The following is a 27,283-nucleotide window of genomic DNA, read 5'->3' as shown; positions in this document are numbered from 1 at the left end:
AAATACTGATATGGATTCTGCATTGACCCTTACCTAAGGATCTTCAGAGTGCTGGTGTGGGTGGAAGAAACAGGGTGAGCCTAACTGCCCTCCCTACACCGTCCCACTGTAGGATTACGTCACCATGTCTTAATGCTCTTAGGAATAAAGAATGTCACTCGGACCTGACCTAGGATGCATTTCCCTGAAAGCCAAAGGCTCAGACTGGCCAGGGGCGGTGCCCTCCAGCATTAGTTCACCACGATACCACCTTCATACCCACAGAGTGAAGAATAGGGTCACCCATCTCTGCTAACTTTTTTAGTTCCAATGTAATATAAATGTGTGTGTGTGTGTGTGTGTGTGTGTGTGTGTGTGTGTGTGTGTGTGTGTGCAATGCTGAATGAACTCACAGGGTGTATTAATATATTTATTTATATCGACTAAACAATAATAAAGTAAAGGGCTGTAAATCTGACAGGGAGCAGGGAGACATGGGAGGGACTGGAGGAAGGAAAAGAAAGGAATAACAATACATTTAAAACCATGAATTTGATTATTTGAAGAATCTGAATATTGACATCAGGTAGAACTTGTTTCAGATTCCAGATCACAGCTTTTTGGTTGTGTAACTTTGGAGAAAAATCACTAATTTTTCTAGGCTGTATTAGCAAAAAGATGATAAAAATATTAACCTACAAGGTTGCAGAATTTGGTTCAATGGTGGCTAAAAGGATTAACACAATGCCTGACAAAGGAGCCAATGCCATGGGAATGGCAGGTGTGGCCACCCTACTCAGGATGGTTCCTTTGTCCCCTCCACAGTATCCAAATACTTTTCTCCAAAGAAGAGTTACTCTTAAAAGCTTTCTCTGATATCCAACATCATTATGTCTGGTGTATTTATTTATTTATTTATTTTCAGAATCCTGCCATCTGACTATACCCTTCCCAAGATCTTTTCCATGTGACTTGGACAAGAATTAAGCCGGATCTGAATTCGTCTCAAAGTTGCATTCCCACACTCCCAAAGATGTCCCTCGAAGAGCAGTGAGGAATCGTAAATAAGGACAGGGGGAATGGCGGGGGGAGGGGTGACCATGAATTTAAGCCATTCGTCTGTGCTTCTGAGTCACAAGATGACTAAGTAGCAGAAGGGCTACCCGTCCACCTTGCCACCCTGCCAAGCAGGCAGACAGGCTGACTTCCGCCACCCGGGGAGAGCAGCCAGACTGCGTGGACACAGCCTGGGTGGCACAGAGATTTCCAGGCCTGCTCCGTGCCCTGCTGCCCTGTCTCATGGGGTGTAGTATGAAGCTGGAACAAGTTGTCTCTGTGGCAGGGAGCCAGGGAGTATTTGCTTCCCTACTGCACCCAGCGTGTGGGTGAGGAGCACGTGGAATGACCATGACCTGAAGGCTATTCCCCTGCTCCAGTAGCACCTGGTGTGGGGAAGAGGGGAGGAGTCGTCCTTGTTGAATCAACCTGTTTCCCACCCCAGACCTAGGGCAGGACCAGCCGGCTCCTTTTGCTACTCCTCCAGGTGGCTTGAACTGGAATCACTAGCCAAGGTGAGAATCTAGTTCCCTGGATTCCAAGGAGGAAGATTAAAGCTGGCACTCCAGAGAGTGTGAAGACTAAAATAGTCAGACACTTATTACAAGATCACCATGTTCTGCAGTGTCCCAGTCAGAGAAAACAAATGGCTTTCTCAGAGCTTCTGCTAACCTTGTAGGAAGGTAAGTCATGTTTCTAGGGCCTCAGACTGTCCTCCAAACCATCTCTTAGATGCCAAAATGCACATTCTCATGCTCCCCACCGCCTAGGAGGCAAGGAGGACAGCTGCCTGTGGTGTTTCTGAAAAAGTCCCTCTTACACAGGTCTGCTAGGGAGGGAAGGCTATGTCACAGATGCAGACAGAGCTCAGAGCTCAGCGTGGCACTCCCTGTCAGTTTAGATCCAGAGGTAACTGATTTAGATTTCCATTCCAGAATCTCCACAAAGTGCAGTGCATTCCCTCAAGTTTGGAGAAGTTGCCAGTATGCATGCACATGCACGTGTGTGTGTGCGTGCGTGTGTGTGTGTGTGTTATACACACATTTTGCACCTTTAAACAAACTTTGCACCTTTAAACAAACTTTGCACCGTTGAACACGTCACCTAACTAAGCTACATGCCAGAGCTACCTGTTCTGCTAGCAGCAAGTCACTCTCAGAAGCCTTGAGGATTCCTGTGACCAGAGGGTGGCCTCCTCCGTGAGCATTGTGATATTACAGAGAAATTTTAATTTCTCTCTTCACTACTTACTAAGGTTGTAGGAGGAGGACCCTAAGAGAGACAAGAGAGAGGTTTGCCAGTGTGCTCAAGGGAAGGTGATTAATTTCTGAGACATTGGGAAAGAATAAAAATGAGCCTGTGGGAAGAGTTGGGGGTCTCAATTGCACACTCACTCATGTGTGCATGGTGTGTGTGTGTCTGCACACTCACTCATGTGTGCATGGTGTGTGTGTGTGTCTGCACACTCACTCATGTGTGCATGGTGTGTGTGTGTGTCTGCACACTCACTCATGTGTGCATGGTGTGTGTGTGTGTGTGGTGTGTGTGTGTATGATGGAAGGTGTAGGGTGATGCTGTTGAGATATGAGGAAGAAATGATGAAGAATAGTCTTTCCATGGCTCTGTTTTCCTTTTTCTCCCCTGTGACTGTGGGAATGGAACAAGTCTAGAAAACAAGAGAGGAGAATCAACCAGGAACTAACATCTCTTTACCTTCAGATGGTATAACTTCATTCTCTTGAGGTAGACATGGCCAAAACTCATAGAGTAGTATGGTAATTGAAGAAGCTACAAAGTGTGCGAAGCCTGGTGCAAAAAAAAAAGTGGGGCTTTTGTTGAAAAGGAAGGGAAACGTGGCACTATTAAGGACAGTAAACTAATGCTGGGAGTTGACTCAGCTGGCAAACGGTTCGCCCTGCCATAAGAACCTGAGCTCAGGCCCCAGAACTCATGTAAAAAGCTGGGTATATTATTGGCTTTTAGATACATGTTTGTTTTCTAATGATGGAGAGAAAGGGTATGGATTTGGGTGGGTAGGGGATGGGGAGAGGATTTAGTTCATCTGTAAAAACTGCCTGCTAAGAATTGTTGCAGATATTTGGCTGCCCCAAGGTTGCTAACATTGACCCCACAAGCTAGCAAAGCCTGTTTATAGTGTACTGGGAACAATCCCAAGCAGGGACCCAAGGGCCCCATGCGGACACAAAACCAGGGTCCTACCCATTTGAGCAATGAAACGTTGTCTTTACTGACACCCAGCAGACAATATGGATACTTGCTGGTTGTGTGTACATCTTCAGGTTGGATAGCAGCTTTTCCTACTCTCACAGAGAAGTAACTTGGACCTTAAACACGAGGTACCATCCACAATCTTCAGGCCAGGTTAAGAGGTTGAGTAGTAGTAAAAGTGACATTGACAAAACCCTTTCAAGGAACAGAACTTCATTGGCCAGAAAGTCTGTCACGTATACTGTTTGTGTCTGTTGTGTGCCCCATGTATGTGGTGTGATGGCTATACTTGGTTGTCAACTTGACTACATATGGAATTATCTACCCCCTACCCCATAGCTGGGCACACCTATGAGGAATTTTTGCTTAATTAAATCATTGGAAGTGGAATAATCCACTTCTTATCTAGATCTCAGAGGTAGGAAGACAACCCTTAATCCAGATCTTTTGAGGTGGAAAGACTCACCACTAATATGGGCTATACCATCTCCTGGAAGCCTTGTTCTTTGCTGGCTTGCTCTTGCCCTCACTAGCAAGTCCATTCTTTCACCAGAACTTACTTCTTCAGAATGCCAGCATATACTGAAGACCAGCTGAGACATCAGCTTCATTGTTATTGTTGAATTAGCTGGACCACAGCCTATAAACCATTTTAATAAAAACCATGTATGTATATATACATAAGATGTATGCACATGTATATGTATATAAAAAGTGATATATATGTATATAGAGAGAGACATATGCCATAGACAAACATATAGACATATATAGACACATATGTATATATGGAGAGAGAGAGACTCATTCTATAAGTTTTGTTACTCTGAAGAACCTGGACTGATACATGTGGTTACTCTCCTTTTGAGTTCATGGTTGGCTGCCCATCTCCACTGCTCTCAAACGATCAGGGGGACTTCTGAGACTATGGGCACCCCTGCCTCCAGTAGTTCTTGAGAGACTTGGCTGACCTGAACAAAGAATTGCTCAGCTACTCAAATTATGCTCTCCCCCAACAACCCCCAATACCCAGGAATAAGTTGGAGTAAAATTCCCAGTATGGGAAGTCTGGACCCAAAATGGGAAGGGCCTTCTCAGGTTATCCTCACCACTCCCTCAGGTCTTATTTACATATTTATTTGACTGCGCTTTACCCGCTCTTCTCTCCTCCTCCCTGCTTCCCCTCCCTCATCCACTCCTCCTCTGTTTCTCTTCAGAAAAGGGCAGGCCTCCCATGGATATCAACCAGCCAGGGCATTTCAGCTTGCAGTAAGACTTGGCAGCTCCTCTCCTCTTAAGTCTAGATGAGGCAACTCAGTAGGAGAAAAGGGTCCCAAATGCAGGCAACAGAGTCAGAGACAGCTCCTGCTCTCATTGTTGGGAGTCCCACAAGAAGACTAAGCTACACAGCTGTAACATATGTACAGAGGGCCTAAGACAGTCCCATGTAGCCTCCATGGTTGGTGGCTTAGTTTCTCTAAGCCCCTTTGAGCCCATGTCAGTTGATCCTATGGCTTTTCCTGTGCTGTCCTTGACCCCTCTAATTCCTACAATTCTTCCTTCCCTTCTGTGGGATTCTCCAAGCTCTGCCTAATGTTTGGCTGTGGGTGTCTGTTTCCATCAGTTGCTGGGTGAAGCCTCTCTGATGACAACTGGGCTAGGCTCCAGTCTATAAGTATGGCAGAATATCATTAGGAATCATGTCATTGACTGTTGTTTATTTGTTTGTTGTTTTGTTGTTTCTGTTATTATTGTTGTTGCCATTCATGTTTGGTTCTATCTCTGGGCTATCTAGCCTCTGGTACCTGGGCATCTAGGCAGTGTCAGGGGTGGGCTCCCTCTCATGGCATGGGTCACAAGATGGACCAGACACTGCCTGTCTGCTCTCTTAGTTTCTGCTCCATCTTAACCCTTGCACTTCTTGCAGTCAGGACACATTATTGAAAGTTTTGCAGCTGGGTTGATATTCCGATCCCTTCACTAGAAGCCTTGCTTGTCTACAGGAGATGGCTAGTACAGGCTCCATACCCTCCATTACTAGGATTCTTAGGTAGGGACATCTTCGTAGATTCTTGGGAGTTTCCATTGCATTAGGCTTCTATCTTACCATGAAATGCCCTTCAAAAGACGTCATCTCTCCCAGTACCATATCCCTCCATCCTCCCCCAACCTGAACCCTTCTGTTCCCTCCTCACATTCTTCAAGTCCACCCTCAATATGTATTCTTGTTAGCAAATGCTAGCCATGAGTCCTTAAACTAGGTCAGCACTGTTGTATATGCTTACATGCAAGCCAGGTCACTCACACTGGAGTAGAGATGACAAACCAAAGCCTGACTAACAACACAAAGGGGACATATGTAATTGGGCCTTCTGTTCAGGTAATAGGAAAAGCCCAATGTGTGGGAAATAAAAAGAGCTGTATGTAGTTAGATTTTTTAGAAAATAAAATAAATGAATATAGTAGTTCCTAATAGTACATACTTCATCTGCACCAAGGGTATTTACACCTGCTATCAAGGAGACACTTGAAGACTAGTGCTATTGGTCCCCAACTTAGAAGTATGTAACGAGCGCCCCCAAAATCCCTTTTCGCCCGCGAATAAAGACAGGAGGCGGTAATCGGGTGTACTGTGACAAGGACCTTTTACTATTCCACACGATAAAGCGGAAAGACGGAAGAAACCGGAAGAGGCTCGTTTAAATACACCCTAGAGTGACGTATTCACTTCTGAATGGCTGTTCGCTCACCACCCAGTATTACGCCTCGGGATAGGCCAGTGACTTGGCGCTCTTTCTGCCTAGCAGCTGCGCAGAATAATTGTTTACTGCTGGGGAAACATGAGACCAGCGCCATCTTGGAAAATGCACGTGTGTAGCCACTGAAACAGCGGCTCACTACAGAAGTACTCTCAGGAAGGGAGAAATGGTTATAGTTATATCCCTTAGATTCAAGAAACAATAGAGTTCCTGTGCTTTTACTAGACCCTGCTCGGAATGGCTCCATCACTGTCCATGACCACCAGTTCCATTGCAATGGGTATCCAACAAAATCAGCACAACCAGCTCTCTATTACATTATCAGTCAGGGATCGGATGAGTAAATGCCAAAAAAGTTATTCAAAGGCATTAAGGCTAGAGGTACAAATGAGAACCAACAGATGCTACACAAGAGTACCAACTCATTTCTTCAATAGAGATTAATAATAGGTTATGAAAGTGAAGAGGGCTGGAGAGATGACTCAGTGGTTAAGAGCACTGACCACTCTTCCAGAGGTCCTGAGTTCAATTCCCAGCAACCACATGGTGGCTCACACTCATCTGTAATGGGATCTGATGCCCTCTTCTGGTGTGTCTGAAGACAGCTAATATCTATATCTATATCTACATCTATATCTATATCTATATCTATATCCATATCTAATATATAGATATTTAAAATCTTTTTTAAAAAGAAAGTGAAGAGGAGAGAATAAAGTAGGGTAAGTTGAGAAAACCAATTATTACACCCTGATTTATTGATTTTTTTAGTGATTTACGTAAAGCACTACTGTGCTGCCTGTTTGCCAACCATGGCATCACTTGCTACCTGAACAGAATGACCTTGGGGAAACAGATGAAACTATGGGTCACTGGCCTTAATGACCTGAAGACTACCACTTTTTCTGAATAAGCATTCCTATACCCACCTTATAGTTTTCGAGTATAAAATGAGAATACAAACTCAGACCTGGGAGCAAAGCCTTTTAGGAACTACCCTGGTTCTGTTCTACTGGTGACATCTCTGTTCCACTCTCATTGGTATAGGCGTGCTTATTCAGAAAACTTCCCTTATGCAAAGCATTTTGCCGGGAGTGAGCTTTGAGAGTAAAGACCACACCACACTTAGACTTTGCCATCTCTGCTTCATGCTTGTGGTCCAAGGCAAGTGCTTTCTTTCAGCTTACTGCTCCAGCCGATATGCTTGCCACCTGCTTCCATGCTGTCCCAACCATCATGGACTCTTCTTACCCCTCTGGAACCCTAAGTCAAAATAAACTTTTTCTTCTTTAAGTTGGGCATGGTGTTTTATCACAGCAACAGAAAAGTAACCAATACCTAGCTAGAACTGCAAACTTGGTCTGCCTATATTATCAGTATCTTTCCAAAAATCCTTACTTAAGACTCTTCCTAAACGCCCATCTATTAATGAGCTGGGGAAAGTCTGTACTCCTAGACATTGCCAAGACTACATGCAACCATATCAAGGAGTGACAGACACGTGTCCTATTCATTTTGTTGTTCACATGCATGCTTTATTGTCCCATTGAACTTTTGTTGCTGTCATTGTTTTCTGAGGCAAGGTTTCTCTGTGCAGCCCTGGCCATCCTGAAACTCGCTCTGTAGATCAGGCTGGTCTCAACAGAGATCTGCCTATTCCTGCCACCAGAGTGCTGGGATTAAAGGTGTGTGCCACCACCACCCAGCTGGACTTTCTTAACACAGATTCAAATATATTTTCAAGATGACAACAGCAGAGCACAAACCAAACACTGAGCCCTTCTGGGTGTGGATCCCTGGGTGATTATACGGTAAAAATCTCGTAAGGCAAGGACAAGCAACTCTTTCCTGACTGGGCCTGGGGCTCACTCCCAGGGAGAGACTAAATGTTCTTTTTTTCTCTAGAAAATGCAGACAAAGATATCTGCCTTCATAGACTTACAAATACTAAGTGCACTAAGATTTTATAAATTGTTAGTTATTATATATATGGAGATAAAAATTGGAGAAGAAATAAGAACATCAGAAGATAAAACAAGGCCCTTCAAGTTACAGATGCCATTGTGATAGATGGGGACACCTAAAGACAGTCTTGTTGACCTCAAGGAACTCACACATGTAACAGAGTGATGAGCTGTCACCTAACTTGTTTTGGTCAGTGGTGTAAAGAGACTGCATTTAATACCTCCTGAGGGACAGACACAGTCATTACACACAGGACAGGTCCTTCTGGAGAAATGTTGTGATCTGCTTTGCCCTCTAGGGGGAGCTCAAGGTCTTCTTCCCTGTCTTCTCTGTTGATCTCTTGAAGGAACATTTGTCTTTCCAGTGAGAAGGAGTGGCTTAAGGCTCTGGTGTCTGCTGGTCTTGGGAAATCTCTTCTTTCAGATGTCTGCTTTCCAGTTGCTCTCTACTCAATTGCACCCATTGTTCCCATGGTGCTGGCACATGCAGGTGACACATAGCATTGCTGGTCTGGCTCTCCCCACTGCTTGAAAAAGCTGCTTAGAAGACTAAGAACCAGAGTGTAGCCTCTTGAGCAGAAAAAGACTCATCTAGGAAATTTTTTTTGAGCTTAAGGAAATCATAACATGGTTTAGGGTGAGGTTTGTTTTGTTTTGGTTTGGTTTGGTGGGTTTTGGTGGGTGGGGGGGGGTTGCCTTGTTTTCTATTGTTGTTTGTTTTCCGAATTCTATTTTTTAAAATTTATTCTAATTTATTTATTTACTCATTTCATGTTTCAATTGTCATTTCCTTTTTTAAAAATTTATTTTTATTGGATATATTTACACTTCAGATTTTATCCACTTACCCCCATTCCCCCCACCACCCAGGGACCTCCTATCCCATCCCCCCTCCTCATGCTGCTATGAGAATGTGCCCCCACCTACCCCACCACTCCCACCTCCCCACCCTCGAATTCCCCCCCCCCCAACTCAGTGTTCATTCTTCATGGGACCAAAAATCTCCTCTCCCACCTATGCCCAGCAAGACCATCCTCCCTTTCATGTACAGATGGAGTCATGGGTCCCTACCCATGTCCTTCCAGGCTGGTGGTTTAGACCTTGGGGAGCTCTGGTTGGTTGGTATTGTTGCTCTCCTCATGGGGCCACAACCCCTTTCTGCCCCTTCAGTCTTCTCTCTAGCTTCTCCATTGGAGGACCCTTGATCAGATCAGTGGTTAGCTGTGAGCGACGGTTTCTGAATGTGTCAGCCTTTGGCAGACCTCTAAGGAGACAGCTCTATCAGGCTCTTGCCAGCATACACTTCCTGCCATTCACGCCAGTGTCTACCTTACTGACTGTACATGGAATGGATACCCAGGTGAAATGCTCTCCAGATGGCCTGTCCTTCAGTTTCTGTCCCACATTTTCTAACACGCCCCCCTTCGAGCTTTGCATCCGCGGAGAAATCAAGAGATGCAGAGATCAGGTAGTTACTGCAAAAACGAGGCTTTAATCTTTCTCACACACGTGGGAAACGCGGAGAGGCGCGGAAGAGCAGAACTGAGGAAGGGGTCCGGCTTAAGTACAGTCTAGAGTGACGTATTCACTTCTGATTGGCTGTTCGCTCACCACCCAATATTATGCCTTGGGATTGGCGGTGACTAAGGCACGCCTATCTGCCTAGCAACTGCGCAGATAATTGTTTACATCTGGAGAAGACACGCGGCCAGTGCCATCTTGGAAATGCAAATGTGTAGCCACTGAAACAGCGGCTCACTACAACATTTTGTCTCCATATTTGCTCTCTTGAGTATTTTGTTACTCCTTCTAAGTAGGACCAAGGCATCCACACTTGGTCTTCCTTCTTCATGAGCTTCATGTGGTCTGTGAGCTGAGTCTTGGTTATTCCAAGCTTTTGGGCTAACATCCACTTATCAGAGAGTAAATACCATGTATGCTCTTTTGTGATGGGGTTAACTCACTCAGGATGATAATTTTTAGTTCCATCCATTTACCTAAGAATTTCTCGAATTCATTATGTTTGAGAGCTGACTAATACTCCATTGTGTAAATGTACCACATTTTTTGTATCCATTCCTCTGTTGAAGGACATCTAGATTCTTTTCAGCTTCTGGCTGGAAAAAAATAAGGCTGCTATGAACATAGTGGAGCATATGTCCTTGTTATATGCTGGAGCATCTTCTGGGTATATGCTCAGGAGTGGTATAGCTGGATCCACAGGTAATGGTATGTCCAATTTTCTGAGGAACTGCCAGACTGATTTCCAGAGTGTTGTACCAGCTTGCAGTCCCACCAACAATGGAGGAGTGTTCCTCTTTCTCCACATCCTCACCAGCATCCACTATCACCTGAGGTTTTGATCTTAGCCATTCTGACTGGTGTGAGGTGGTATCTCAGGGTTGTTTTGATTTGCATTTCTCTGATGACTAATGATGCTGAGCATTTCTTAAGGGGCTTCTTGGCCATTCGAGTTTTCTCGGTTGAGAATTTTTTGCTTAGCTCTGTACCCCATTTTTAAAATAGGGTTATTTGGTTGTCTGGAGTATAATTTCTTGAATTCTTCGTATACATTGGAGATAAGCCCTCTGTCGGATTTAGGATTGGTAAAGATCTTTTACAAATCTGTTGGTTGCCGTTTTGTCTTATTGACAATGTCCTTTGCCTTACAGAAGCTTTGCAATTTCATGAGGTCCCATTTGTCAATTCTTGATCTTAGAGCATAAGCCATTGGTGTTCTGTTCAGGAACTTTTCCCCTGTGCCTAGGTATTCGAGGGTCTTCCCCACCTTCTCTTCTATTAGTTTCAGTGTATCTGGTTTTATGTGAAGGTCCTTTATCCACTTGGACTTGAGCTTTGTACAAGGGGATAAGAATGGATTGATTTGCATCCTTCTACATGCTAACCTCCAGTTGAACCAGCACCAATTGTTGAAAATGCTGTCCTTTTTCCACTGGATGGTTTTAGCTCCTTTGTCAAAGATCAAGTGATCATAGGTGTGTGGGTTCATTTCTGGATCTTCAATTCTATTCCATTCATCTTCCTGCCTGTCTCTGTACCATGCAGTATTTATCACTATTGTTCTGTAGTACAGTTTGAGGTCAGGGATAATGATTCCCCCAGAAGTTCTTTTATTGTTGAGAATAGTTCTCACTATCCTGGGTTTTTTGTTGTTCCAAATGAATTTGCAAATTGCTCTTTCTATCTCTATGAAGAATTGATTTGGAATTTTGATGGGGATTGCATTGAATCTATAGATTGCTTTTGGAAGGTGGACATTTTTACTAAATTAATCTGGCCAATCCAGGAGCATGGGAAATCTTTCCATCTTCTGAGATCTTCTTTGATTTCATTCTTCAGAGACTTGAAGTTCTTGTCATACAGATCTTTCACTTGCTTGGTTAGATTCACTCCAAGGTATTTTATATTATTTGTGACTATTGTGAAGGGTGTCATTTCCCTAATTTCTTTCTCAGCCTGTTTATCATTTGAGTAGAGGAAGGCTACTGATTTGTTTGAGTTGATTTTATATCCAGCCACTTTGCTGAAGTTGTTTATCAGGTTTAGGAGTTCTCTGGTGGAAGTTTTAGGGTCACTTATGTGTGCTATCATATCATCTGCAAATAGTGAAATTTTGACTTCTTCCTTTCCTATTTGTATCCCTTTGACTTCCTTTTGTTGTCTAATTGCTCTGGCTAGGACTTCCAGTACTATATTGAATAGGTAGGGTGAGAGTGGGCAGCCTTGTCTAGTTCCTGATGTTAGTGGGATGGCTTCAAGTTTCTCTCCATTTAGTTTGATGTTGGCTACTGGCTTGCTGTATATTGCTTTTACTATGTTTAGGTATGGGCCTTGAATTCCTCATCTTTCCAATACTTTTTTTTCTTATTATTATGTATGATTTATGATTTTTATTGGATATTTTATTTATATTTCAGATGCCATCCCCTTTCCACATTTCTCCTTCCTATAAAACCCCTTTTAACATGAAGGGATGTTGAATTTTGTCAAATGCTTTCTCAGCATCTAGTGAGATGATCATGTGGTTTTTTTCTTTGAGTTTATTTATGTAGTGGATTACATTGATGGATTTCCGAATATTGAACCATCCCTGCATTCCTGGGATAAAGCCTACTTGATCATGATTGTTTTGATGTGTTCTTGGATTCAGTTTGTGGGAATTTTATTGAGTATTTTTGCATCAATATTCATAAAAGAGGTTGGTCTATAGTTCTCTTTCTTTGTTGGGTCTTTGTGAGGCTTAGGTATGAGTGTAATTGTAGCTTCATAGAACGAATTGGGTAGTGTTCCTTCTGTTTCTATTCTGTGGAATAGTTTAAAGAGAATTGGTATTCAGTCTTCCTGGACAGTCTGATAGAATTCTGCACTAAAATCATCTGGTCCCAGACTTTCTTTGGTGTGGAGACTTTTACTGACTGCTTCTATTTCTTTAGGGGTTATGGGACTTTTTAGATTGTTTATCTGCTCCTGATTTAATTTTGATACTTGGTATTTTTCTAGAAAATTGTCCATTTCATTGAAATTTTCCAGTTTTGTTGAGTATAGGCCTTTGTAGTAGGATCTGATGATTTTTTTAAATTTCCTCAGCTTCTGTTGTTATGTTTCCCTTTTCAGATCTGACTTTATTAATTTGAATACTGCCTCTGTGCCCTTTGGTTAGTCTGGCTAAGGGTTTATCTATCTTTTTGATTTTCTCAAAGAACCAGCTCCTGGTTTTGTTGATATTTTGTATAGTTCTTTCTGTTTCAACTTCGTTGATTTCAGCCCTGAGTTTGATTATTTTTTGCCGTCTACTCCTCTTGGGTATATTAGCTTCTTTTTGTTCTAAGGCTTTCAGGTGTTCTGTCAAGTTGTTAGTGTATGCTCTTTCCAGTTTCTCTTTGTAGGCACTTAGAGCTATGAGTTTTCCTCTTAGTACTGCTTTCATGGGGTCCCACATGTTTTTGGTATGACGTGTCCTCATTTTCATTAAATTCTAAAAAGTCTTTAATTTCTTTCTTTATTTCTTTCTTGACCAAGTCATCATTGAGTAGAGCATTGTTCAGTTTCCACGTGTATGTGGGCTTTCCATTGTTTTTGGCATTCTTAAAGACCAACCTTAGTCCATGGTGGTCTGATAGGGTACAAGGGATATTTCAGTCTTTTTGTATCTGTTGAGACCTGTTTTGTGACCAATTATATGGTCTATTTTGGAGAACGTACCATGAGGTGCTGAGAAAAAGGTGTATTCTTTTGTTTTAGGATGAAATGTTCTATAGATATCAGTTAAGTTCACTTGTTTCATAACTTCTGTTAGTTTCATTGTGTCTCGGTTTAGTTTCTGTTACCATGATCTGTCCATTGCTGAGAGTGGGGTGTTGAAATCTCCCACTAGTATTGTGTGAGGTGCAATGTATGCTTTAAGCTTTAGTAAAGTTTCTTTTATGTATGTGGGTGCCCTTGCATTTGGGGCATAGATGTTCAGAATTTAGAGTTCATCTTGGTACATTTTTCCTTTGATGAATATGAAGTGTCCTTCCTTATCTTTTTTGAGTACTTTTGGTTGAAAATTGATATTATTTGATATTAGAATCGCTACTCCAACTTGTTTCTTGAGACCATTTTCTTGGAAGATTGTTTTCCAACCTTTTACTCTGAGGTAGTGTCTGTCTTTTTCACAGAGGTGCATTTCCTGTATGCAGCAAAATGCTGGGTCATGTTTATGTATCGAGTCTGATAGTCTATGTCTTTTTATTGGAGAGTTGAGTCCATTGTTATTAAGAGATATTAAGGAAAAGTGAATGTTGCTTTCTTTTATTCTTGTCGTTGGAGGTGGAATTATGTTTGTGTAGCTATCTTCTTTTGGGGTTTTTGGAAGATTACTTTCTTGCTTTTTCTAGGTTGTAGTTTCCCTCCTTGTGTTGGGGTTTTCCACCAATTATTCTTTGAAGTGCTAGATTTGTGGTAAGATATTGTGTAAATTTGGTTTTGTTGTGGAATATCTTGGTTTCTCCATCAATATTGATTGAGAGTTTTGCAGGGTATAGTAGTCTGGGCTGGCATTTGTGTTTTCTTAGGGTCTGTATGATATCAGACCAGGATTTTCTGGCTCTTATAGTCTCTGGTTAGAAGTCTGGTGTAATTCTTATAGGTCTGCCTTTATATGTTACTTTACCTTTTTCCCTTACTGCTTTTAGTATTTTTTCTTTGTTTTGTACATTTGATGTTTTGATTATTATGTGGTGGGAGGTATTTCTTTTCTGGTCTAGGCTATTTGGAGTTCTGTAGGCTTCTTGTATATATATTTATGTACATCTCTTTCTGTAGGTTAGGAAAGTTTTCCTCCATAGTTTTGTTGAAGATATTTACTGGTTCTTTAAGTTGGGAGTCTTCACCCTCATCTATACCTATTATCCTTAGGTTTGGCCTTCTCATTGTGTCCTGGATTTCCTGGATGTTTTGGGTTAGGAGCCTTTTGTATTTTGTATTTTCTTTGGCAGTTGTGTCAATGTTTTCCATGGTATCTTCTGCACATGAGATTCTCTCTTCTATCTCTTGTATTGTGTTGGTGATGCTTGTGTCTATGACTCTTGATCTTTTCCTAGGTTTTCTATCTCCAGGGTAGTCTCCCTTTGTGATTTCTTTACTGTTTCTACTTCCATTTGTAGATCCTGGATGGCTTTGTTTAATTCCTTTACCTGTTTTGTTGTGTTTTCTTGCAATTCTTTAAGGGATTTTTGTGTTTCCTCTTTAAGGGCTTCTACCTAGCTACCTGTGTTCTCCTTAAATTCTTTGAGAGTGTTATTTATGTCCTTCTTAAAGTCCTCTATCATCATCATGAGAAGTGATTTTAATTCTGAATTCTGCTTTTCCGGTGTGATGGGGTGTTCAGGGCTTGTTATGATGGGAGAACTGGGTTATGATGATGCCAAGTAACTTTGGATTCTGTTGCTTACATTTTTGTGCTTGCCTTTTGCCATCTGGTTAACTCTAGTGCTACCTGCACTCACTGTCTCTGTCTGGAGTCTGCCTTTCCAGTTATCTTGCTTATGTCTGAACTCCCCAGGGTCTAGATGTCTTTGTGATCTTTTAATCCTGATCTCCAGTTGCACTGAGTACAGTGGCTCCTTTAGGATGTCTCAGGATATGGTGTCTCCACCGTAGCAGACCAGCTAGGTGTCCGCTGCTCTGGGTGCAGTGTCTCCTTTAGGATGTCTCAGGATAAGATGTCCACTGCTCTGAGTGCAGTGGCTCCTCTAGGATGTCTCAGGATATGGGTGCCCACTGATCTGAGTTCAGTAGCTCCTCTAGGATGTCTCCGGCTAAGGTGTCTGTCGCCCTGAGTTAAGTGGCCCCGCAAGGATGTCTCCAGATATGATGTTATGCCTCTGCTGCTCTGGGTCCAGTGGTCCCTCTAAGATGTCTCGGGATACAAGGCACCAGGCCCAGGCAAGGGGGAGAAGGGGAGTGGAATTCCACAGGGGTGGGGTTTGGGTGTCTGCTGGAACCTGGGCATTCCCTGCACCCAGTTATGCCTCTGGGGCGGGAGTAGGGCAGTGTGTGAGTGTTCTTACCTGCTGCTCTGGGTCCAGTGGCCCCTCTAAGATGTCTCAGGATACACAAGAGCAGACCAGGTGGGTGTCTGCTTCGGGCACCAGGCCCAGGCGAGGGGCGGAAGGTGTTTTCTGAATTCTAAATGATGCTGTTAGCCAAGGTACTGAAAGGAAATGGCAGGATGGAGTTCAGAAGTTTGAGACTCAAACATATCCAACACTCCATATCATAGCCAACAGATGGTTCTAGATCTTGCTTTCACTGATGTTTCATGACTATACCCTGAATCTGAGTTGTAAAACTCTCTTACATCTTGGAAAAATCAGGCATGAGGGATATTCTAAAATTTCTCTTATTCACAAAAGCAATTATATTCCATTGGAAGACATTTCTCTGGTTTCTAAATTAAGCCTCATTTTCATCTCTTGCATCCTTTCATCTTATTTGCAACCCTGCATTTGTACAGTCTAGGATAGAAGGAGTCCAGGAGTAATTTCTGGCTATCTTGCTAGCAACTAAGGAGTTTTGTAGAGTGGTATTCTCCCCTCCACCAGAAAGATACATGCCCTAAGTTTGATTTAAATGTAGTTTTCTCTTGTCAATTCATGAATCAAATGTCTAAGGATGGTGTGAAGAAAGCCAGAGCCAAAGGAAGCAGTGGCTGGGAAATTCACTTGTTTAACGGGAAATTTTGATTGGTTCCTTGCTGTATGAACCAAAATGGCTGAGCCTATGCCTCTATTCCTTTTGTTTTTGTTTTCTGGGGAAGCTGATTTTGTTGGATATCAGTGTTCTGAAACAACTCAGTCACTATACATGAGAAATGACTTCAAGGTGCAGTAAGACTGAAGAGGAGATAGACCCAACTTTACAGAGAGTGCAATTTGCTGAGAAGTGTGGTTTTACTCTCACAGGCGTGATTTGGGGAAGCAGAAAGATCTGCTAAACTTCTACAATTTGGATCAGAAAGAAGTATTTATTGGTTAGGACAAAGGTAACTTCATCCTACCCATAATGTACCTGATTTACATTAGCTAAAATCAGTGAGTCAGGAACATTCCTGGTGCTAGTCTATATATAGCGCTAACAGAGTAGGAGAGATGATAGATAGATAGATAGATAGATAGATAGATAGATAGATAGATAGATAGATGATAGATGGTAGATAGATATAGATAGTTGATAGATGTAGATAGATGATAGATATAGATAGGTGAGAGATAGATGGATGGATAGATAGATAGATAGATAGATAGTAGATTATAGTGACAATTTTGGAGTTTTGGTTTCTTAAAAGCACACAGAAATATAAGAATATGTGTTTCAGTCTCACAAGGTGTGGGATATGGAGCTGCTTCAGATTATTAACAGCAGCTGACTATGATTTGCCTCATGCTGGAGCAAGGGTGTGATTTTACTAGTGGCAAATAGTTTCTGTGATTATGTAACATTTAGAATTCGAAGGGCTTTTCAGGGATTATATAAATGCTAGGGCCCTGGGGTTGGGGGAACATGTTGTTGTTGCTGTTGGTCACAGTAGTTTGTTTAGTAGCCATGCACAAAGAAAAAATAAGAAGAAATTAGATAACCTGATGACCAAGATAAAACTTGCCCCCAAAAAACTCAACACTCCTAACCAGCAGGAAGTAGTCTAATGACAACACTGTCCCCTTTTCTTGCTATCCTTTTTTTCTCTCCTATCTAGTAGTTTGAAAGGGTGGAGAAGGGTAGAAGAAAGAAAACTCCATAAAGTAGCCAAAGACAGTCTACAATAGTTTTCTGCAAAACTATGTAGGAAAAACCTGACCATGGCTACAGAGGCAATGACAGTGTTGAGATTCAACGTGCCTCAAGTCATGTAAGGCTGAATCCATACAACTAACCACAAGGCAGTGTCTTGGATATTTGCCAAGCAGACTACCAGAAAGTAACATTGAAAGAACTTGCTTTGTATGAGGTGCCTTATGAGGTGAATTGTCCCAGAGTAATTAGTTGAGACCTGGATAGGCTCCTAGACCCTCTTTCTCCATTCTCACCTTGGCCCCTATGTAAGTGGCTTGACTATGCTGAAGTCCAGGCCTCTTCCAAATTGTTTTTGCAATTGATATTATATCTTGCAGAAATTTCCATGAACTCACACAAGCAAGCAATTGTCCTCTTACCTTGAATTCTAGCACAAATGTGGTTGTCTTTCTGCTTTTATATTCTATGGTTGAAACTGAGGAAATCTGGTGTTCATCTAGAAGAGGCTAGATGAGAATGTTGGTCTCAGCTTTTGCTCAGACATTTTCTCCACATCTCCTTCTGAGGCTCACTCAGGGTTCAGAACATTGTCGCCTTCCTTAAACAGTTCTGTCACACTTAGAATATAATACCAACTTTATAAGGGGCCTAAAAGAGCTTGCTCTGCCTACCCCTTCTGATGGCTCTCCCTTTATACTAACCTTATTCTCCTTAAATAGGCCAGACAGTGTATACTTCAGGACCTCATCGCAGTTGATGCTGTCCCTGTCTGGGAACTTAAACTTTATATTTTCACACAGTTCACTCACCCATCCCACTCACAGCCCTGTAAACTGTTACTCCAGAGATGTCTCTTAATTCAGCATCAGAAACAGCCAACAAGCTGTCCACACACCTTAAGAGATGTGTTCCACTTAACAGCACTCACTACTATCTAAGCTCCATTGTTCTGCCTTCTTTAGAGAATGATGCCCTTCCTAATGAAAAAGCTGGGATAAGAACTGTGGCCACTGTGATCTAATGCTGACACTCCCCTCTGCCTGCCTGAGAGAGGTATGTTCTTTGATATGAGAAAGGGCCTGTCCAGCCAGATGTGATCCAGGGATGTCTCCTTCTGCTATAGAAATAGGTCTAATTGATGGCCTTAGCATTTTCCCAGCAACCTAAACTTTAATAGAGGTGTACACTTCCTGTGCTTTTAACAAGTCTGGTCAGTAGCTACTTATCCTTGAGTGGCCCTTTATAGTCTAAATTCTACTTTATGTACCTCAGTATTTCATAAGCAACTTCAGCAGATCTGCTGTAACATTTGTCTACTGTTCTTACTTCCTTTTATGTCAGCAGAAATGCTGAAGACCTGAGGGATCCTGCAAGCACATCACTGGGTTGAGAGTGCTGCTCACTCAGGACCAGGTTTGTATTGTTGCTTTTTTGAAAATACTTGACACTGGCTGAGAGCATCACTTGGGAATCTCAAACGTATAAAAGCTGGGGTTCTTCACTTTTCTTCCCATAATCCCCAAACTGCTTACTACATGGAGTGTGCTAAAACACACCTTTGAACATATTTTTAATTGGAATGTAACTTGTGAAGAATGTACCCTTAAACACATTTCTGGTTCTTTTGTCCCCATGTAAAGCTGTTAAGAAAAGCCAGGAACAGGGTAAGACTTTTATAATTGAAAGCAACTTCAAAGCTGGGTGGTAGTGGTGGTGCACAACTTAAATTCCAGCACTTGGGAGGCAGAGGCAATCAGATCTCTGAGTCTAAGACCAGTCTCATCTACAGAATTACAGGACAGCCAGGGCTACAAAGAAAAACCCTATCTCAAACAAACAAACAAACAAACAGACAGGCAACTTCGATTAAGTGGTTATATATCGACAAAATTAATCAATAGACTCTTGTGATTGATAGTGTGTATCATCGATTGATTAGCTGGCTGGGTCTTAAAATCTTTTCTCTTCCCTCCTCCTTTTCCTTAAATCTGTCCTTTCATGTAAAACGATCACTAGAGAAGGTACGAACCAATCAATGAATATGATCACAGTGTCTTTGTGACCTTTTAAGAAGGCTTCAAGAGATGACTTGAAATTTCATTAAAAGATGCAAAACCAGGCTTTTCATTTTGGCAGATTTAGAGACCACTACACTGAAGCTCTTATAGAAATCAAGATTGAAATCCAGAGCTAATCAGGATGATTAGGTATAAGCAGTGCTGACTTGGTAAATCAGGTGACAAAGCATTCTCACATGCCCTAGAACATTAAAGTAGGTATCAGCAGGTACCCAAGTCTGTCTTCCACAGAGAAACCTCTTGCAACTGGCTCTCTGGCAGTTAAGCAAGGCTGGGTGTTTAGTTCTGGCCATTTACAGTCTGAAACAAAGATCTGCTTATCTCTTTTAGCCTTAATTAATTGACCATGAAAGCTTCATGTTCCTGATAAGACAGTTGGAACATAGTGGAAGGAACATTACTCAACAAGTACATGGAAAATGCCTGAGGTAAAGTCACCCAGATCCGTATTAGGTTTTGGTGGCAGTTAAAAACAAGCTTTGCTGTGGTACCACTGAGATGTTGGTATGTGGTCACAGCACACTATGGCTTATGTTGGCCTGTAGAACTGGTAGCTGAGGAGGGACTGAAAGGATACCCACCTTGACATACATACCAAGATTTGGCAACTATAAGCAGAAGCAAGAAAGGAGCCCCCTCAGGATTACATGGCATGCAGAGTTGAGGCAGAGCGAGAGATGGAAATGTCAGCTAGCTGCCCTGTAATGATTACAGCTAGGAAGCCTCTTTATGAGTTCGAAGATGTACTTTTTTTTTTTTCAGGCTCCTAGGAATATTTGGGTAAGTTTTGGGAGGTTTTGATTCTATCCAAAACAGTAATAGTCTACTGTCTCAGAAAATAAAATAAGAAGTCTGTTAATGGAAGACTTCAGTGGGCCATGTTATCCTTAGCAACAGAAGAGCTGCAGTACCAGCATGGTACTGCTCACATGTGAGCCGAAGAAGGAGAACACCAATGAATGTGTCACACTACACCAGAAAAGCCCAGGAAACTTCAGCCCTACACAAAGAATTACAGGCAACTGAGTGAAGCTGGGAGCAGGAGTAGGGGCCCCTCCTCAAGAAGACCACATCAACTCGTTGTCCAGTGCCAAACAACCCTGAAAACATACATATGAGTAGCATTATATGGACTCAGCAGGTTATGTTTGGAAATATATATGTATACATAAATGCACATATGCATGCAATAACAAAAGATGAAAAAAGAGACCATAAACCTGAATAGGGGAACATATGGGAAAGTTTGGAGGGTGGGAATGGAAGGGAGAAATGCAATTAAAATACAATATCAAAAAGAAAGCAATAAGGAGTAGCAGAGTCACCTAAAATACCTAAAATTTTGGTAATTTGAGGCGATTTATAGTCTGTACCCTGTGATCCTGATGTCCCAAAAATAAGTTTCAGTAAATCTACTGAGTAAACATACCCAGTAAACAATGGGTGAGACAAGGCCAACCAAGTGCCTTTGATATAAGATTGGAAATAAACTTGTTCTAAAGGCTAATGATACAATTCTGAATTTTAATGTGTGTCTGCATCAGTATCAAAATTAATGATTTTAGTGTGATAATAAGGGATTTGACTGAAACAGCTCTTCCCACGGTGCTTTTTGTTAAAATCAGTAGTTAATATTTTAATTCCTCTAAGGATTGTTTAAGGAATACACTAAGACTGGAGTGTATTCCTGCAGACTGAAATGCTTTAGCTAACAGTCCAACAAGACAGGAAGAGAGAGAGAGAGAGAGAGAGAGAGAGAGAGAGAGAGAGAGAGAGAGAGAGAGAGAGAGAGCGAGAGGAAGGAAGAAGAAAGGAGGAAGGAAAGAAGAAACAGAAAGGTTGAATCATGTGACTGAATGTTTCTAACAGTACGTAAGCATTCATTAAGATGAAATGCTAAACTAAGTGTAATCTGTGGCTGTTTGATGCATTTCCTTGAAGAATAATATATAATCTATAATCTTTCAATTATCACACACAGATGTTATTCTTCTTATTTATGTAACTTTAAACACTGTACATTAGTATGGTTAGGATCTTAAGTGTCTGCACAAGTGTATGTGCTAGAAGCTTGGCTGCCAGCCTGTGGCACTCGGGGATGGAGGATACTTTTAGAAAATTGGCCTCAGGAAGAAAAGTTAGACAACTGAGAGTGTGCCCTTGAAAGGGATAGTGGAACCCCAGCTGCAGCTATACTTGGGGCTCCTGAGATATAGGCATATTTTCATACACTGCCTTGCCCAAGTTGCCTGTCATTTGTATGTCTTTTTTTTTCCTATTTATCTCTATGATTTTTAAAATTTATTTATTTTTATTGGGTATTTTCTTTATTTACATTTCAAATGTTATCCCCTTTCCCAGTTCTCTTCCCATGCCCCAGAAACTCCCTATCCCATCCCTCCTCCCCCTGTTTCTATGAGGGTGTTTCCCCATCCACCCACCCACTCCCACCTCCCCACCCTCAAATTCCCCTACACTGGAATATTGAGTCTTTACAGGACCAAGGACCTCTCCTACCATTGATACCTGACAAAGCCATCTTCTGCTACATATGCAGCTAGAGCCATGGTCCCTCCATGTGTATTCCTTGGTTGGTGGTTTAGTCCCTGGGAACTTTGGGGGGTCTGGCTGGTTGATGTTATTGTTCTTCCTGTGGGGTTGCAAACACCTTCAGCTCCTTTAGTCCTTTCTCTAACACCTCCATTGGGATCCTGTGCTCAGTCCAATGGTTGGCTGTGAGCATCTGCCTCTGTATTTGTCAGGCTCTGGCAGAGCCTCTCGGGAGACAGCTATATCAGACTCCTGTCAGCACGCACTTCTTGGCATTCACAATAGTGTCTGGGTTTGGTAACTGTATATGTCCAGGTGGGACAGTCATTGCATGGTCTTTCCTTCAGTCTCTATTCCACACTTTGTCTCCGTATTTGCTCCTGTGAGTATTTTGTTCCCCTTTCTAAGAAGGACAGAAGCACCAGAGAGATGCTATATGGGGTTGTAAAGCTCAAGAGGTTTTTGAACAGGCTAAGATCTTTATAGGTCTGGCTAAAGAGCAATGTGTCCTCATTGCCCTAATAGAGACAACAGACGTGGATGGGACACATACATACATCAGTTTGCCCAGTAAGAGACTAACAGATGAATTATATAGAGCCCAGGCCTGTCAGTGAGGGATACAAATATGCCTTCACCTGAGTGGACACTGCCATGGGCCATCTGCAAACACTTCCATGCATGTTAGTAACAAGGGAAGACACTATCAGGGGTCTTACTGAACTCAGTGACATGAATGGGCACTCACAGAGAACTAACTGCCAATGACAGGGGTAACCACTACACATCACTGATGCACAGAACTGAGCTGAAGACAACCAAGCACAGTGGTACTTCCGGCACCTTATGAGCTCCTGGGTCTAGGTTAGGTTTTATTTTTTTTAATAGGGTTACTGAAACAACAGATAAAGCGTTTATGAAGCACAATAAATAGATGAAAACAGGCTCTCCCAAAGGCTTTAAGGACATCAAATGAAAACTGGCCCAGTGCCAGAAGTGGGCTAGCTCCCTAGGGATGCCCCTGATGCCTCACAAACCATCTGAAGGCTATTGTCACCATGGTTAGTGGCATTCCAGACCTAGAGAGTAAGCTCATATGACTGAAGACACCTCATGCTTTGGCTTTGGGGCATGGAAGGTAAACCTGGAAGCTCCTTCCTTACGGGTTGGTTTTCATAGTGCCACAAGGTGGTTAGTATTTGGTATACAGGCTTCTTGGGGAGAACTGTCACTAACATTCCTGCTTGACTCTCGACCCTACATGCTGTAGTACAGAATGCATACAGAATATGCCTACTTGTGTAATAGTAGCAAGACATCAGTACTATCCAGTTTTCGAATGGATTTAAGGCCAGCTCTATTGGAGGGAGTTCTCAGGTATTGTAAGCCAGGGCAAAACCCTGTGTCTGGAGAGGTCATAGGCCCAGTGTGGGGAGTCACAGGGATTGTTTGATTAATGGATATGGTATGCCAATCAAACTGCCTTGCAAACACTTATGCTTACACCCATAGATCTCTGTTGCTGTTCTCTGAAATCAGTTATGGAAGGAAACTGTCTTCCGCAATAGATGACATATGATACAGACTTCCAACCACTGCTGAAGCTCCTGAGAACCAGTGACTATTGCTGTGGCATAGAGGCCCAATGCTTAGCCATGTACAGACACCTCTATCATCCCATCCAAGGCTCAGAGAGTGTTGTCAAACAGGAGGCTGGAGAGAATGGTAAGAGCCAGAAGAGGGGGAGTCCTGTACAACAGTTTTCTCCAAATTGAAACATCTCTTCAGAGAGGTGGGGTGGAGAGGTGGGGGTGGGGTCATTAGGCTCAGGAGGTAAACAAAGTTCCCTGTTTGGGAAAATTGAAACCTGCAAGATTTAGGAGCACCACTCTCCTAATCTATGCGAGCAGTAAACAACTCCTGGGGTAGGAGCCTGGCCAGCAGAGCAGCGGAGAGGAGATCTCTTAGATCCGCAAGCTGTGCAGACAGCTCTAGGGATGCCAGGAAGCCACTCTACTGAGTTGTCACTCATGTTGGGTGGGCTTGTCTGAGATGCAGCTGCTTTTGAGTCACTTAAAAAAAAAGATTTATTTTATATGTGTGAGTACACTGTCGCTGTCTTCATTCACCACCAGAAGGCAGCATCAGCTCCCATTTCATATGGTTATGAGCCACCATGTGGTTGCTGGGAATTGAACTCAGGACCTCTGAGAGAGCAGTATTCTTAAATGCTGAGCCATTTATCCAGTTCCTTTGAGTCATTCTTACACCAGTAAGGAACTCATCACCTATACTCCTGTTACTCCTGTTAGTGACCCTGATCAAAACTCATTGTTTCACTCTGTAATCACTCTGGCTTGTGGGTTGCATTTCTGGGGCTGATGGGGTAAATGGAAGAGTGCATTGTGTGCATGTGTGTGAGTGTATGTGTGCGTGCAAGCACGCATGCATGTGTCTCCTCAGGAAAACTCTGCACTCGACAGATATCATCCTAGTATCTGAACTGCAGAATCACTGTGGACTGTCACTGTGTAATTTTCTAATATCATTCACAACCTACAGAAACATCGTATAAAGTAAAATGATTTCCAAAAGTATCTTTGGAAAAATATCTGAAAACCCCAAAGCAAGTGATGAATTTATCGAAAAGAACCAGTGGACAGATGACATAGGTAGGGACAGCATAGCTTTAAGCTGTCAAAAAAGAAGACGACGAAGGTGCTGTGTGAGGCACTCTCTCTGCTGTCTCACACACACACACACACACACACACACACACACACACACACACACACACATGTCCTACACTCTTACATCATGTCTCTCTTATAAACTTCACTGCCGTGAAATCTGCAGGACTGGAGTAGAGGATGCACAGGATTGTCCATGTTCTGCAAAAATAATTCATTAACTTGCCACAACCTGTTTTCCCACTGTAGTTGGAATAAAAACCACCCGTGTCAAGATTTCCCAGACATGATTCGATCTGAACCCTGTACACACTGGCTTTGCATCCTACTACCCTCAAACTTGAACAAACTGGCTTTCTTTCAGGTCCTTGAAGAAGTCTACCGTAGTTGTTATTTCAAGACCATTGCATTGTCTGGAAAGCTTTTCCCTTGGCTACATCTTCCCTTACATTTACTGTAAGTTTAATTTAAACCCACCCCTCGATTCCTGGTCAACCTATCATATAACCCACTTCCTGCATGTCTCTTAGTCACTGCTGGAAATTCTCCTTTGCTGTTTCAGTTTTGTCTCCATCTTCTTCCAGAGCATAAGCTGTCCATGTCGGGAAGGGGGGGGGGTGTCTTCTGTGTTTTACAAATGGCTTTGTCATACCTGATATCTAGGAAAGGAATTTAAAAAAAACCCAAACAAACAAACATTTAAGAGTAAAAGGGCCTACAATGGAACTACCTCGGGAGGTAGTAGATTTGAAAAAGAAAAATGGGACTAAAGAAAATTAGGGAGAGGAGAGAACAGTAGGAGTGGGAAGTGGTTGTGGTGAACACCTTTTAGATCCCCCTCTGCAGAGGGGGATGTACAAGGAGGGCCTTTTGTACACAGCTATTTTTCACTTTGCTGTTACAGTTTCGTCTTCAGTGTGCTGAAGGCACTGGTCCTCAAGACTGACTTCTCTTGGGCTGTAGGTGTTGGCACATCTTCCTGGGGCTTCAGTGATAATCTCTTACAAACATTGTCTCTGGGGGCTCCACAGCCTGTTTAGAGCTGCCAGGACAAGCCAAGAAAAAGCGAAGGAATGAGCACTACAATGTACCTAGTTTATTAGTGAGGACTGAGATGGCTGGGTAGCCCTACTTTATCTTTATCTGAAACCAGTGTAAGCTCTGGCATCACCCATGACTAGGGTTGCCTACAGGGTCAGCAAGTGATGCTCTCCAGTTTGTTTTGATGTTGCATAATCTAAGTGTGTACATATGGTAATGGTGTTAGGGATGCTGTAAGACAAAATGCATACATAAAGAGAATGACAGAGCTTGAGAGATGGCTCAGAGAGGACCCTAGTTTGACTCCAACAACAGGTCAGTTAGTTCACATGGACCTGGAACACCAGCTCGAGGGGATCTTCTGGGACCCAAAGCCTCTGACTTCCATGGATATGTATGTGTCTGTGTGCGGGCAGACAGACACATAGACACACACACACACACACACACACACACACACACACACATTCAAAAAGAGTCATCTTTAAAAAAAAAAACTTCAAAAGAGAATGATAAGTTGATCATAGTGCATGTCTATAGTCTCAGCACTTAGGAGGTAAAGCCCTGGGCAGTGTGTCAAGAACCTGTATAAAATTTGAAGAATTTTAAAAAATGGAAGATGACAAAATTCTCTTTGGGAAGCCTTAGCGGAACCAGTACTTTCATTCGAACTGGTCTACCAACGTAGATACACTCAGTGGCTTCTTAAGCCTAATGATCAGAATTTAAATTCTGAAAGATGAGCACGATTGTTGGGGATTTTACCCCATAACCTGTGCCACTTCTTAGGGGACGAGGACCTCAGCTCTGCTACAGCCCCCTGCTCAGCACTTAAATGGGCCTCTGCCCTGGCATAAAGCTCTTTGCTGCCTTTTCCACTTCTCAGACCTGCTTAACATCTCTGGGTCCAAACCTGTTCACCTGGAGAGCAAGGGAAATCAATCCCTACATTCTTCCTCGATGCTTGTGGACACTATGGAAACTTAAGTGCGAACACAATGCGACATCCCAACTGGGCAACAGCTTAAATCCTAATGTAATTATCCATCCTCATGAAGAGAGTTGCTGGCTGGTAGTTTAATGACTATTCTCTGGGGACATTTGCTTGTAAGATTCAAGAGAAGGAAGTTTCAGAAGTTAGCCCTGGAATAAGTTCAACAGGAGTCTCAGTTAATTTCCAGAATGAACAAGTGGATTTTGTTTGATAGGAGGTGGGGCCAGATATAAGCTGAACTGCAAATCTTTAGAAACCACAATGAAAAGCCAGTCTTTATTTTTAGCAGTGGTTGGGCTCAAACAGCTACTATGCAGGTGAAAACCACATGCCCTATGTCTCCATTAAACAGTATCACAAATACCTTACTAAAATATACAAATGCGGGCTAGGTAAATGGCTCAGTTGATAAAGTAGGTGCCACATAAGGATGAGTGAGGACCTGCGCTTGTTCCCTAGCATGCAGGCAGAATCACACATATCTATAACAATGTAGTGGGGAAACAGAGGCAGGAGGTTGTCTGGAGCTTGCTGCTTAGCCAGTCTAACCAAACTGGTGAATTCAATGTTCAGTGAGACCCTGGTCAGCAGAAAACAATTGAGAAAGACTCCAGCCAACAACCCCTAGCCTCCATATAACTGCATA

At 42.6% G+C, this 27,283-nt stretch overlaps 1 long non-coding RNA gene across 2 annotated transcripts; it reads left to right on the top strand.

The window, feature by feature from the left end:
• The first annotated feature begins 935 nt into the window (after positions 1-935).
• Positions 936-26,089, top strand: LOC143442449 (uncharacterized). 2 transcript variants are annotated; one of them, XR_013110677.1, is made up of 6 exons: positions 936-1,718; positions 18,247-18,337; positions 18,629-18,697; positions 19,693-19,790; positions 23,425-23,637; positions 24,967-26,089. It is a non-coding gene; the product is annotated as an uncharacterized LOC143442449 (long non-coding RNA). The 2 variants fall into 2 exon arrangements; XR_013110676.1 differs by lacking the exon at positions 19,693-19,790 and having other exon boundaries at positions 1,373-1,718.
• Positions 26,090-27,283: the final 1,194 nt, after the last annotated feature.

This window comes from Arvicanthis niloticus, chromosome 5 (assembly GCF_011762505.2).
Source record: "Arvicanthis niloticus isolate mArvNil1 chromosome 5, mArvNil1.pat.X, whole genome shotgun sequence".
In the NCBI taxonomy this organism is placed as follows: domain Eukaryota; kingdom Metazoa; phylum Chordata; class Mammalia; order Rodentia; family Muridae; genus Arvicanthis; species Arvicanthis niloticus.
Note: the sequence above shows the minus strand (reverse complement) of the source record. Positions and strands in the feature narration are given on the sequence as shown.